The sequence below is a fragment of the Pristiophorus japonicus genome, chromosome 23, assembly GCF_044704955.1.
Source record: "Pristiophorus japonicus isolate sPriJap1 chromosome 23, sPriJap1.hap1, whole genome shotgun sequence".
In the NCBI taxonomy this organism is placed as follows: Eukaryota; Metazoa; Chordata; class Chondrichthyes; family Pristiophoridae; genus Pristiophorus; species Pristiophorus japonicus.
Genome location: NC_091999.1, coordinates 25,910,953 through 25,926,661, shown reverse-complemented (window position 1 = coordinate 25,926,661; position 15,709 = coordinate 25,910,953). Strand labels below are relative to the sequence as shown.

At 41.0% G+C, this 15,709-nt stretch overlaps 1 pseudogene; it reads right to left on the bottom strand.

Annotated features, from left to right (window-relative positions):
- Nucleotides 1-4,683: 4,683 nt before the first annotated feature.
- On the bottom strand, nucleotides 4,684-7,563 carry LOC139235448 (probable G-protein coupled receptor 139; annotated as a pseudogene).
- Nucleotides 7,564-15,709: the final 8,146 nt, after the last annotated feature.

Below are 15,709 nucleotides of genomic sequence, written 5' to 3'. Positions count from 1 at the left end.
CCTGAGGTGAAAAGGGCCGAATTTATTGATGCAGTTATGATCAGGAATATACTACGTGAAAGAGTGGGGAAAAGAATTAATATTAACTTTCAAAAGGGAATTAGTTAAATAACTAAAGGGAGAAAATTGCAGTGCTTTAGGAAAAGAGTGGGACTAATACGATAGCTCTTTCAAAGTGCCAGCACAGGCTTAATATTCTGATTCTAGATTCGAGGCGATGCCAGCGAATGTTGTCATTCTGTTCTCACAATTAACTTTAGCTGCAACCAGTTGGCTTCTGCTTCGTGCATGTCGCTAAGATACTCAACCTGCCCAATTGATTGGCTCTGCAGGACATTGCCACGAGTATCAAGAAATCAGTTTATTGTGAGCCCTTCATACAGGAGACTCTCCTTTGGGTCCATCTCAGTGTGTGTCGGCTCACAGGAACCAATGTGGCAGGATCTGCCCGCCGTTATATACGACTTCAGCAGTCGGAGCCAAGATCTACAAAGTTGCGGGAGGTTCTTTATGAGAGTTGAACTGAGTTCCATCACTGTGAGTGCCAGGGCACGTTAATAAACTGCAGGTCCAGTCATCTGCAGCCCAGAGATGGTTAAACCGGTAAACTTAGTCACAATTTAGAGATCTGCAGAGAAACGTATCTGGCAAAATATATTACCTTCATAATAGCCGATGTATTTCACCAGAATAATCTCGATCGCAGGTAGGTTGTGGTAAGTGTTCCCTGTGCTGGTTTAAATTGTGCTAATTAAGAAGGACATTAAATGATGATCTAAATAAGCTTTACAGGTAAAATCCAATGGAGTTCGGTAATGCAGCCTCAATATGAGATGACGGTATATGAAGGAGAAAAAACCTGAAATAAATGCACTTACAACACCAGTTCCGAAGATCCAGATCGTTACTGGTACGCCTGCACCCGATCCCGACAACGCAGTTTACCTTATACCGCAATAACACCAGAGAAATTGGTGCCGATTTTGCAAGAGGAAAATTCGGTGCTCGTCATTTAAATGTATATTAATTTTTCCTTTGTCAATTCAGAAAATGAATACAGCGCCGTTTATTTCTGTTGACGGAGAATCACGGTGCTTCAAACTGCTCGACTATGTAAAAAATTCTAGGGAAGCCACAGACCAAACCAAGAAGATATCTGTCATCGAGCGATTCAATAAAGCAATATCTGTAATTGAGGGAACTTTTAAAACAACATGTTTAATTTCTTTTCATATCAGGGATGTGGGGATTTTGTGGAGGGACTGGAGAAGCTGGCATTGATCTCATTAAAACAGAGAAAGTTAAGAAGAGATTTAATAGAGTTGTTCAAAATTATGAAGAGTTTTGCGAGATTAAATTAGGGAAACTCTTTCCACGAGCAGAAGGGTCGGTAACCAAAGGACAAAGATTTAAGGTAATTGGGAAAGGAACCACAGATGACACGAGGAAACATTATTTTACCCAGCGAGTTGCTTTGATCCGCAATGCAGAGCCTGAAAGGGTGGAGGAAGCAGAGTCAGTAGCAACGTTATAAATCGAATTGTGTAAACACTTGAACGAATAAACGAACAGTTTTATGGCGGAATGCAAAGGTGTGGGACTAATTGAACAGCTCTTGCAAAGAGGAGGCACAGGCACAAAGGTCGTAACGGCGTCCTTAGGTGTTGTATCATTCTACGTACGGGACCGTTGTCCCACAGCAATGCTCCAATTCCCGTTGAATCATGCTGCAAGTCTCTTTACTGCAACTCATTAGAAGAAGCGTATTCGTGTCGACCAAAACACAGCGGGGTTAATGGAAGGAGTAGATTGGAGAAGGTTCTTTCACAGAGCGAGCACAGACACGATTGGTCAGACGGCCTCCTTCAATGCTGTATTATTGTGTGATTCTATAAGTCAAGCACCATCCGGAATTTTCATTTATCGTTGTTACTTTATTGTCCATGGGTTGAAATACTGGAACTTCCTACGTGACATCACATTCACCACATGGACTGCAGCGGTGCAAGGAGAAAGCCCACCAACACTTTTTCAAGGGCAGCCAGTAATGCACAATAAATTCCGGCCTTGCCATCTACGCCCATATCTTGAGAATAAATACAAACATCTAAGAGAAACAGCGAGTATAGAAGGACAATTACAAAGTAAAACATTTCTTGATTTCTGTCATTTTTCCTTTCCTTTACTATTATCTTATTTTTTTCTCTTACGCTTCTTGTTCTTTCTCCATTTCAATCTTTCTCTCCTCTCTCACACTTTCCCTTGTTCACTCTATTTACTGATTCCAATTTCTTCTTTTGCAATGTTCATAACGTTGAATGGTTAAATTGCATCCCCGAATATTTTCTTATTTTGAACAAGTGGGGTGCAGTTGGGAGGGAGGCTTGAATTACCATTGAGAAATACTACCCAGAGAAATGCTCCTCCAAAATCTGTATATCTCCTCCTTCATTGTTACTGAGTGGTATTCTGAGTGATGCGCCAAATTCACATGAGAGGGAGTAGAGTAAGTACATCGTGGCGATTTGTCAATCCTATTCAAACGCTGTTACCCAATTAAAGAATTTGGTGCCTTTTACCAGGAAAAGAATTGCATGCAATGCTTCTTTACTTTCTGTTATACCTCCCTGCCAAACAGTTGCTCACTTTACTGAGTATAGCAGCTTGCAATGGGAAATAGAATTTAAATTTTAAGGTGTTGTTGGTGACGTTGTAATAGCGCCCATATCATACCATCATATCATTATGTTGTGGCTGGTGCAGGATCATAGAATCATAGATTGGGTTACAGCATAAATGGACACATTTCGGCCTGTGGAGCCCCTGTCCGCACTCTGCAAGAGCACCTCAGCTATTCCCACACCCTACCTTTTCCTCATAGCCCTGCATTTTTCCCCTTTAGGTAGCTATCCAACATCCTTTTGAAAACTACGATTGAACTTGCCACCACCATCCTTTCAGGCAGTGCTTTCCAGATCATAACCACTCGCTGCATAAAAAAGTTATTCCTCAAGTCGCCTTTGGTTCTTTTGCCAGTCCACTTAAATCTGTGTCCTCTTGTTCTCGAACCTTCCGCCAATGGGAAGAGTTTCGCCCTGTCTTTTCTGTCCCGAACCCTCATGATTTTGAACACCTCTATCAAATGTCCTCTCGAGGTTCACTGCACCAGAGAACAACTCCAGCTTCTCCAGTCTATGTACGTAAATGAAATCCCTCATCCCTGTAACCATTGTTCTAATTTTTCTGCACTCTCTCGAAGGCCTTCACATCCTTCCTAAAGTGTGGTGCACAGCATTGGATACAAAATCCAGTTGAGCACGAACCAGTGTTTTATAGAGGATTATCTTAACTTCCATGCTTTGGTACGCTATGCCTCTATTTATGAAGCCCAGGATGGCGATTATTGTTTTAACTGCTTTCTCAACCTGCCACTCTCAACGATTTGTGAACGTGTATCCCAGGTCTCTCTGTTCATGCACGCCCTTTAGGATTGTACCCTTTAATTTATACTGCTTCTCCTTGTTCTTCCTACCAAAATGTTACACTTCACACTTTTCTGCATTGGATTTCATCTGCCACTGGTCCGCCCATTCCGCCAGCCTGCGGTGCCCTTTTGAAGTCTATCACTGTCCGCGTCAATGTTCACCATACTTCTAAGTTTTGTGTCGTCTGTAAATTTTGCAATTGAGACAAGTACACCCAAGTCCAATTCATTAATATATATCAAGAAAAGCAACGTTCCTGATAAAGACTCCTGGGTAACACAGATACCAGTCAGAAACACATTCCATTCATCACTAATCACTCTTTCCTGTCATTCAGCTAATTTGGTACCCATGCTGCAACTTTCCCTCTTACTCTATGGGCTTCTACTTTGCAGGCAAACGTATTAGCTGGCACTTCGACTTTTTGGAAGTTCATGTATACCACATCAACCGCATTGCCCTCAACTACTCTCTCTGTTACCAACGTAAAAAAACTCAATCAAGTTATTTAAACACAATTTACCTTTAACAACTGCATACTGGCGTCCTTTAATTAATCCATACTTGTCCAAGTGACTGTAAATTTTGTCTCCATTTTTCGCAGGATCACAGAGACTGCTGCCATGATCCACCACTCGCAATAGTCCTGAGAGTTATGGATCAAGGATATTCAGAGCGGTCTCTACAGGATAACAACTGGTTGTCACATAGTCGCATAATCCTGACTCTAAGAAGGAAAGAAAGAAAGTACTGGATTTATATAGCACCTTTTACAACGAGTGGATGTCTCAAAGCGCTTTACAGCCAGTGAAATACTTTTTGAAAGTATAGTCACTGTTGTAATGCAGTGAGCCGATGGTGATTCATGAGAGCACGATAGAATGGAAAAGTATCTGTTAGCATTGGTTTGATAATACTACTCTGAGGAAACAAACCGCCGGCAGTACTGAAATAAGGCCCTCTGATTAAAATATAATCTTAATTACACGCAAATCAGTTGTACGATTTCTCACACATGGATGTCAAGATGTACGATATCGTGCATGTGGATGTCGAGATATTCAATTTCTCAGACTTGCATGTCGAGATGGACCATGTTATTGGGGCTGATGGAGCTGGACAAAGCTGGTTCAGAACTGACAGGACAGGATGGCCCACTGGGTGTGATGTAATGCAGAATTAACACGAAAATACATTTTTATAATTTGTTTAATTTTATAATGAGATTCATTGGATATTTCAGCGCATCCATTAACTCCTCTCTGAATTTACTCTGGAACACTGAATAAATACACGTGTTTGTGCAGGAACTCAAAAGCTGAAGACTATTTCCGGTTTCTTGGAGAATACATTTTGGGTCTTTGAAATTGGAACCTGAGAAATAATTATTCTTTGTAATTCGGACATACAAGAAATTTACAACGTACACTGTCCATAATAGGATGAAACTGCCCGAGATGGTAAAGTGTAAAACGATTAATTTTCTCCGGCTCTCCAACTCCGGGTCGCTTTGATTCTCTCCATTGCTGTGGGCCCGGAGCCTTCTGCGGGCTCTGCTCGTCGCTAGAATATGTCTGACGATCAGAGCATTGAGCAGCAATATCAGGAGAAAGGGGAGTCATGGCGTTAAAATTCTGTCAAGCCAGTCATATACTATCCATAGAGGAGAACGATAAAATATTACTTTGATGTTACATAACCATGGACATTGTCAGTTATGAACATAGGTTCATAAGTGAGATAAGAAGTGATGTTTTTTTAAACAGCCAGGGCACCGACCATGACTATAATCAGAGCCGCACTTTTCTCAGTGCAATATTTTGTTTTCAGTTTCTGGCATCATATCGCCACAAATCGATCGAAGGTGAAAGCGACTGTTAACCAGATGGAACTATCCGTGGCTACATAAATTAGGATAGATGTTATAGTACAGCCTGGAGTAGTGGACAGCAGACTAAATTGAAAATAAATTCCACTGATCCGGTTTAATATCACAGCGGTGATAATGACCAGGAGATCTGCCACTGCCATGGACAGCAGGTACCAAGTGATACATCTGGAAAGACCGCACTTTCCTCGGGACAGGATCACAATTATCACCAAGTTAGCTGCAGGAAATAGACAGAAAAGAAAACAGTAACATTAAGTATCACTCCTCCTTGATGTTTATTTATTTTGATCATATTTCAGCCTCGCGATGGGAATGATTCAGTGACCTGTCGGCAGAGATTGATCTGTTAAGATTTGAATAATGTTTGAGGAAGGGAAGCAGGAACAGCGAAAGTGAAGGAGCGTGGGCGGACTAAAGCAATGAATGAGGAGCAGGACAGTGAGAGCAGGCCAAGGAGTTTTAGGTGCAACTTCGTGACTACAACCGTTTATCGTTCACTGATTGCCATCCATTTAATGACTCAGAATATCCCTTCAATAATTGCATGGCTAAAATCACACGTCAATGATGCAATCATTCAATCAGTTCAGAAATTCGATCATATAGACTCATAGATTCATAGAAGCTTACAGCACGGAAGGAGGCCATTTAAGGCCCTCGACCAACAAGAAGCTTTCCAGCTTAATCACACGTTCCAGCTCTAGGTCTGTAATCCTGCAGGTTACGGCACCTATGGTGCATATCCAAGTACTTTTTAAATGTGGTGAGGGGTTCTGCCTCTACCATCCTTTCAGGCAGTGAGTTCCAGAACACTCTGCATGAAGAAATTCCCCTCAAATCCCCTTTAAAACTTTTAATTATTTTAAATTGATGTATCCTGGTTGTTGATCCCTCTGCTAATGGCAATAGACCCTTTCTATCCACTATATCTAGGCCCGTCATAACATTATACACATCAATGAAGTTTCCCCTCTGTTCCAAGAAAAACAAATCCAGCCTATCCAATCTGTCCTCGTGGCTAATATTCCCCACTACCGGCAACATGCTCGTAAATCTCCAGTTCAATCATCTCCTTCCTGCAATGCGGTGACCAGAACTGCACACAATACTTCAGCTGTGGTCTAACCAGTGTTTTATACAGTTGACGCATAAGCCCCCCCTGCTCTTGAATTTTATGCCGCGGCTAATAAATGCAAGCTTTAATTATGCCTTATTAATCACCTTATCTACCTGTACTGCTAACTTCAGGGATCTGTGGACATGCACTCCAACGTCTCTTTGTCCCTCGACACTTCTCAGTGAACCATTTAATGTGTATTCCCTTTCCTTTTCAACCTTCCCCAAATGCATTACCTCACAAACCTCTGGATTAAATTCAATTTGCCACTGTTCTGCCCACCTGACCCGTTGATAGACATTTTCCTGCTGTCTGCACCTTTATTCTTCATTATCAACCACACAGTTGATTTTAGTATCGTTTCAACGCAATAGTCAGAAATAGATGCATTTTAAATACCCTTTACACGCATCATTTCTGGACATTTGAACGTCGACAGCATTTGTGAACCTGTGTTTGATCACCAGAATTAACTGTACTGATAAAAAGTGGCGGGAAATACATATCAAGACACACATTATTGACCGATCATTGTCGCATCGGTTCACTTCAGATTTTTTCATCAGTCACACGATTCTTACTTTTTAAAAATAACGACTTTTGGACTTGAACAGAGATTATTAGCTGAAGGCAGTGCGAATATAGTTCTGGGACAGGAAGTCACGCTGATGCAGAATAATGTTGTAATAAATTTTGCATTGGACACCCGGGGAACTTTACAATTCCAATAAAATGTCACACTGAACAGGGATACAGAAGACACATACTCTCACTCAGGGAGATTTGAAATGAGACCAGAAAACCTGGAAGGTCAAGCAACATCTGTGGAGAGAGAAAATGAGTTAATGTATCAGATCAGTGATCTTTCATCAGAACACAATGAACAAAGCGGCTGTGAAGCAAAATCTCGAAACACAAAATGCCAAATCGGGTAAAGATGCAGATCATCAGTAGAAACCGTGATATCCTTAACAACCAATGACTTGCTGTAATACCTTACCTGGAACACCGACAGCAGCGAGAAGCGGATAGTAAATGGCAAGTATTGGACTGTTTCCAGGGGCGTGCATTCTCTGTGAGAAACGAATTGCTGGAGACAGTAGCTCCAATATGAGTTGTGGCTCATTCTAATGATCCCTTAGTTATACCGAATGTTAATCCCTAGTGAGCCAATCAGATTATGCAATTTTATTGTGAGCTACGGTCATTGAAACAAACAAATTAAGATAGCCATTTTCGAGTTCACCTTTTCTACATTACAATAACTTCCAATGAATATTGCACCATGTGGCAGGGGAAAAAAGACTTCCGTATCTTTCTAAGGAAAATATAATGTAAATCTCCATCTGGACATTCGAAGATGGCATAAAACCATACACAGCATAGAGGTCCGAGTTCAATTCCTGGTGTTTTCATTTGAACTATGGGGCACAGTCTCAGGATAAGGGGAAGCCTATTTAGGATCGAGATGAGGAGGAATTACTTCACTCAGAGGGTTGTGAATCTTTTGAATTCTCGGCCTCATCGGGCTGTGGATGCCGAATCTCTGAATATATTCAAGACTGAGGTAGATAGATTTTTGGAGTCTATGGGGAATCTGGGGATATGAAGATTGTGCAGGAAAGTGGAGTTGAGTTCGATGATCAATTATGAATTTATTGAATGGCAGAGCAGGCTCGAGAGGCATAGGGCCTACTCCTGCTCCTATTTCTAATGGTTTGTTATGTTCCTTAATCAGACCCAAATTATCTCAATGGGAGAAAGCAGTTGTGCGATCTAATGATAACTTTTGTCTCCCATCCTGCAATAAAGCAGTCATAGTGTAGTAGGTGGTGCTATCTTTGGACAGAGCACCCCTTGTTCTGCAGCAAACCATCATACGGCAGAAGGGGTGCTAAAATTATAAAGCACATCCCTCATCATCCGATAAATCAATAATCGGGATGGTACAACTAGACAGACAAATAAGATGTAAACAGAAACGTGTTTTATCAATTAAAACATGCAATACTCAAATAAACAGGGTTGAATACAGGAAACAGCTAAAGAAAATGATGGCTGCTATCACATCATCAAACACTAATGGACTAATGGTTTGTAGACAACTGTGGCAGTAATGGGATCAGCATTTTTCTTTACGTGGTGAATCAGAGACTTATCAAAGATTGTATTGGGCCACTGAAGGGTGTTCAAGGGCAGGTTTCAAAGGAATCACTAAGAATGGTGGAAATATTACATTTGTACTTTGCATCAGTCTTCACCCTTGAAAATGATTCTCGAATATTAGAATTTAATTCTACTAGTTTTGTTAGCAGCATTACCAAAGATAAAAACGTTAGGGTAAAAGTAATTAAGAACTTGGAAATAGATAGAGCAGCCGCACTGGATGATATCCACCTGATGGTCCTCTGGGAGATAGGACATGAGCTGTGAGAGCTGCTGGCCTGTATTTATAATAGCTCACTGCTCTCTTGAATGGGTCCTACAGATTGGATGGAGACTAATGCAGACCCCATTTTTGAAATAGGTGACAAGACAGACTCGGGCAACTATAGGCCCATCAGTTTAACATCAGTAATATGTAAGATGCTTGAAGCAAACATAAGGGATTTAAGAATACTTGGATAGGGAGGGACATTTTAGGCATACCAATATGACTTCATAAAAAAGAGGTAGTATCTCACAAATCTAATTGTATTTTTTGAAAAAGTTACGAAGTTTGTGGATCAGGGAAGCCCAGTAGACATTGTCCACTCAGATTTCCCAAAACATTTTGAAAAATACCGCACAAAAGGCTTTTGTATAAGATCGGAGCCTCTGGTATACGTTGAAATATATTGAGTTGGATTCAGAACTGGCTGGCAGGAAACAGTCAAAAAGTAATAATTGATGGATTTGAATCTGATTGTAGACTAGTCACCCGTGGTGTCCCGCAGGGGTCAGTGTTGGGTATATTGTGTTTTACTATTTTTAATAATGATCTAGATTTTGGGATTGCGCGCAAAATTTTTAAATTTGCAGATGATACCAAGATCTGAGTGAGATTTTGAATTATAGCAGATGCTCGACTGCTTCAGGCAGATCTTGATGTGCTGGTAGATTATGCTCAAGGCTGGAAAATTATGTACAACTTAGATAAGTGCATATTTATGCATGTAGTTAGGGCAAATGTTCACATTCTTACACCCTCCAGGGAAAGGTATTAAAGTTGGCGCAGATAGAAATGGAATTGCGCATTCTAGTACATACATCCTTAAAGTTACATGAGCAATGCCGTGCAGTGATAGTTACAGCAAATAAGGCATCGGGGTGTATCCAAATGACATTTGATTATAATAGGACGTATACTGTTATGTCCTTGATCAAGGCCTTAATCAGACCGAGTTTTGAATACTGTGTCCATTTTTGTCCTCCTCACATGATAGGTGATATTGACACTCTGAAAAGGAGAACAAGAAGGTCACGAGGCTATTTCCAAGTATAAAGCATTTTAATTACCAATATAGGTTGAATGAGTTGGTACTCAATTCCTTAGATCAGCGTAGACTTAGGGGGGATCTGATTGAGGTTTATATAATAATGAAGGAAATAGAAGGTTTTCCAACCGATAGTTAATTTCAATTAATTAGGTTAGGTTGGACCAGGTATCACACATTTAAGTTGTATAGGACTAGATCTAGGTTAGATGTCAGGAGGTGGATCTTTTCCCAGAAGATAGTAGACCACTGTACAATCTGTCGTTTCATGAAATGAATGCAGACTCACTGAATTCCTCAAGTGAAAGCAGGATTTGTTTCTGGCTGCGGTAGAGATCACATGTTATAGAAGGGAGGTACTGCAGGGAATTCAAGGCCAGAGTAATCACCTGGACTAGTTTCGATCATCTAGATGGATCAGAGAAGAATTTGCCAAATTTCTTCCCCCAAATTGGCCTGGGTTTTTAATCAGACTTTTGCTACTTCCAGGAGATCACATGGTTTCGGGCGGCGTGGGACAGGCTCAATGGACCAGATGGTCTTAACCTTTCCATCATTGCATGTATGCTCGTATCTTTGTTTGTAGAGTGTCCGTTCTCTTGCAGTAAATGTGTCATATGGCAGTGGGCGTTGCTAAATGTATACAGAGCGTCGTTTGTCTTGCGGCAAATCAGTCAGAGGGAGGCAGGGGGCGCAACAATTATTAAAGAACATACTATTCCATGCGTTAAAAAATTAAGAAAGCAGTAGGGGGCGCTACAATTATAAACGAATAAAGATATTGAAAAAGAGATAAATTCCTAGATCTAGAGATGGATAGATAGATAGATAGATAGATAGATAGATAGATAGATAGATAGATAGATAGATAGATAGATAGATAGATAGATAGATAGACAGATAGATAGATAGATAGATAGATAGATAGATAGATAGATAGATAGATAGATAGATAGATAGATTGATTGATTGATTGATTTATAGATAGATTGATTGATAGAGTGATAGAAAGAGAGAGGGATAATCTGCCAGCTAGGCAGATAGAAAGATAGACAGACAGCCAAATAGATTGATAGTTACATAGATCGACTGATACATACATAGATAGATAGACAGACATATCGACAGACAGACTGATAGGCAGACTGACAGACTGACTAACAGATAGATAGTTAGACAGATAGACAAAGAGGGCTAGAAGAATCTATAGATATATAGACAGACTGAAAGATAGATATTGATAGGGCATACAGATAGCTCGGTAGATAGGTAAATATCATGTTGAAAGCAACATATTAATGAAAGGAATGTCCTTGAAGAGAAAATGAGCGCTGTTTGCAGTTCGAGTTGTGTGTGTGGAAAAGTTACAATTTCAAAATCAAGTTATGGAAATCTCATTTTGTACTGACATGTAATGCACTGCATGGTGGGACTGGTGACCAGAGTCTGCAATAACATAATGCAGGAGAGGGGCGAGGGTCAGGAGATGGAAACAGCAGGGTGTATTGACACTTGATAAATGTACATTTGGCACACTGTAATTAAAGAATATAAACAACTTGCTCATCCAGTCTGAATCAGACCGACCTTCATCTCCTTTCCTTGTTGCTGGATGTGATGCTATGTCTCAGGATCAAGTGGACACTATCTCAACAGTCCTTAAAACCGTGGATGTACATTACGAGTCACATCAGAAATTATATTCAAATGAAAATCAGTGAGGCACAATGCAGGGATACATAATAACATAAAAAATCGGAGCAGCAAGAGGCCATTTGGCCCTGCGAGCCTCTCCGCCCTTCAGTAAGGTAATGGCTGATCTTGTACCTCAACTGCACTTTCCAGCACTATCAAGAATCTCTTGATTCTCTTATTATCCGACAATCTATCGACATGTGCATTGAATATACTGAACGAATATGCCTCCACTGCCCTCTTGAGCAGAGAATTCCAAAGAATCACCCCCCTCTGTGAAGACATTTCTTTTCATCTAAGTCCTGGTTTATCCTGAGATAGTGAAAGCCTAGTTCTAGAATCTCCTGCCAGATCTTCCCTGCGTTTACCCTGTAAAGCCCTGGATGAATGTTGTAGTTTTTATATGACATTTTATTCTTCGTAACTCTAGAGGATATAGGAGTAGTCTACTCAATCTCTCCTTATAGAGTAATCGATAGATAGATAGATAGATAGATAGATAGATAGATAGATAGATAGATAGATAGATAGATAGATAGATAGATAGATAGATAGATAGATAGATAGATAGATAGATAGATAGATAGATAGATAGATAGATAGATAGAGAGATAGAGAGATAGAGAGATAGATAGATAGATAGATAGATAGATAGATAGATAGATAGATAGATAGATAGATAGATAGATAGATAGATAGATAGATAGATAGATAGATAGATAGATAGATAGATAGATAGATAGATAGATAGATAGATAGATAGATAGATAGATAGATAGATAGATAGATAGATCAATCGGTCGATATCTACCTGAGCAAGCAGGGACTAAGAGGCACCCGTCACCGTGCAGATATTACCATGAGGGTTTCAGACTGAGACACCAGTCGATGTACTGATATGTCCCTGAGGAAGGAAGTCATATGGATACCAATCAATGTCGAGATCTCCCCCTGAAGGAGAGGGAGTGAGATAAATCAGTCAATGTACAGATATCTCCCTGTGGAGTGGAACTGAGGGACATCAGTCAATATTCTAATATCTCCATGAAGGAGAGAGACAGAGATAAACCGTCCATTGTACAGATAGCTCCTCAGGACATCAGACAGAGAGACACCCGTCAGTGTCCAGATATCTCTTGAGTATGCAGGTATAGCCATGAGGGATAGGGGAATGAGGGCAACAGTCGATATATTGATACCTCCATGCTTGACAGGGATGGAGAGACAGGAGCCAGTGCATAGCTATCTCTCTCAGAGAGAGGAGACTGAGACGCCAGGCACTGCACAGATATCTCTTGTGCGAGCAGGGACTGAGGGACACCAGCCAGTCTATAGAAATCTCCCTGAGTTGGAAAGGGACTGAGAGATACCAGCAGTGTACAAACATTTCTTGAGTGAAAGAGACTGGGAGACACCAGTCAATGTAAATATGTTTTCCTGCGAGAGTGGTGGGGGTCATCGAGACATCTGTAAATATACAGTTAACATCGGGAGGGAGAGGGACTTAGATCTTAGTCAGTGCACAGATATCTCGCTTTCTCACGTATAGGATGATATTATTTTCAGTATTTCAATAACTTTAATCATATCCGTCCATTTACAGGATGCAATTTCCTCCTTGATGTGTGAAATTATGCATGCTGGAACCTCAGGGATCTCTTGTATCTACTGGTTTCCAAAGATTTCAGAGAGGAACGTCATAGAATCAGAAAAGTTTACAGCACGGAAGGAGGCCATTTCCTCCCATCGTGACTATGCCGGTCAATCAGAGGCAAACCAGCCAAATCCCACTTCCCATCCTTGGTCCGTAACCATGCAGGTTACGATACTTCAACTGCACATTCAAGTACTTTGTAAATGTGGTGAGGGTTACGCCCTATACCACACTTTCAGCCAGTGAGTTCCAGACCTCCGAAACGCTCTGCATTAAGAAATTCCCCTCAACTGCCCTCTAAACCTTCTACCAATTACTTTAAATTTATGCCCGCTGTAAGTCGACCCCTCTGCTATGGGAAATAGACCCTTTCTATCTATTCTATCTTGGCCCCTCATAATTGAATACACCTCAATCAGTTCTCCGCTCAGCCTCGTCTGTTCCTAGGAAAACAAATTTAGCCAATCCAATCTGTACTCACAGCTAATATTCTCCACTGCTACCAATATCCTCCTAAATCGCCTCTATACCCTCTCGAGTGCAATCACGTCCTTCCTGTAATGTGGTGACCAGAACTGCACTCACTACTACAGCTGAGGCCTAACCAGTATTTTATACAGTTCAAACATAAACCACCTTTCTTGTATGCTTTGCTTTGCCAAATAAAGGCAAGCATTCCGTAAGCCTTCTTAACCAGCTTATCTACCTGGTCTATTACCTTCAGGGATCTGTGGACATGCACTTTGGACATCCAAAGTCTCTTTGTTCGTCTACACTTCTCAGTTTCCAACCATTTAAAGTGTATTTCCGTTCCTTGATAGCCATCCTCAAATGCATTACCTCACAGTTCTCTGGATTCAATACAAATTTGCACTATTCTGCCCCCCTGACCAGTTGATTGATATCTTCCTGCATTGCGCAACTTCCCTCTTCATTACCAACCATATAGCCAGTTTTAGTATCATCTGCAAACTTCTCAATCATACCCCCATATTCAAGTCTAGATCATTGATGTATATCACAAAACGTTGAGATCTAGTACTGAGCCCTGTGGAACCCCACTGGAAAGATCCTTCCAGCCACAAAAACACCCATCAACCGTTACCCATTGCTTCCTGCCTCTGAGCCAATTTTTGGTCCAACTTGCCACTTTGCCCTGTATCGCAAGAGTTTTTACTTTTGTGATCAGTTTGCCATGTGAGACCTTATCAAAAGCCTAGCGAAAATCCATATTCACTACTTCATATGTTTGGCTCTCATCGACCCACCTGGTTAATTTCTCAAAAAGGAGGTAACTTCAACCAGTCAAACCCAGTGAGATCGGATTAACATGGTGGAGAAGCAACTGATAACTTCAACAACAAATAACCTTACATTGCAGTATCAACTGTTTTTGGAGAATATATCGTTAATTTACCCCATATTTTGATCGGTTGCTCTTTTTTATTTGCCACAACATCAAATGGTTAGTTTTGAGAGTTGGAAAGCAAGTCAACAGATCAGGGTCGGAGATCAACTCATCCAATCAGACTGGGCCCTCGATGGACAACGCCTATGACGAAGTGGCACAGAACAAAACCATCGTCCTTCCCTGTTTCCTTGTATTAGTGCTTGTATCGGGCATTGCCGGGACCTCAAGTGCACTGTGGCACGTCGTACGAATGAAGAAGGTCTCACAAGCAAGTGATGTCCTCCTTCTGGATTTAATGATCACCGACTTCTTGATTATCCTGGTCTCTATACTTTCTCTTATTCAATTTATCCTTGGAAGCAGATTATGGAGTAATTCCGTGATGTCAGTGCCCTCTTCCGTCTAATCAATCTTTATGGCAACGCACTTTTCATGACCTGCATTGCTATTACATAGAAACATAGAAAAAAGGTGCAAAAGTAGGTCATTCGGCCCTTCGAGCCTGCACCACCATTCAATATGATCATGGCTGATCATGCAACTTCATTACCCCATTCCTGCTTTCTCTCCATACCCCTTGATCCCTTTAGCTGCAAGTGCCTCATCTAAGTCCCTGTTGAATATGTCTAACCAACTGGCCTCAACAACTTTCTGTGGTAGAGAATTCCACAGGTTCACATTTCTCTGAGTAAAGACGTTTCTCCTCATCTCGGTCCTAATTGGCTTACCCCTTATCCTTAGACTCATGGTGCTGGACTTCCACAAGATCGGGACCATACTTCTTGCATCTAACCTGTCCAATCCCATCAGAATTTAGCATGTTTCTATGAGATCCCCTCTCATTCTTCTAAATTCCAGTGAATATATGCCTAGTCGATCCAGTCTTTCTTCATATGTCAGTTCTGCCATCCCGCGAATCTGTCTTTTGAACCGTCGCTGCACTCCCTCAATAGCAAGAATGTCCTTCCTCAGGTAAGGAG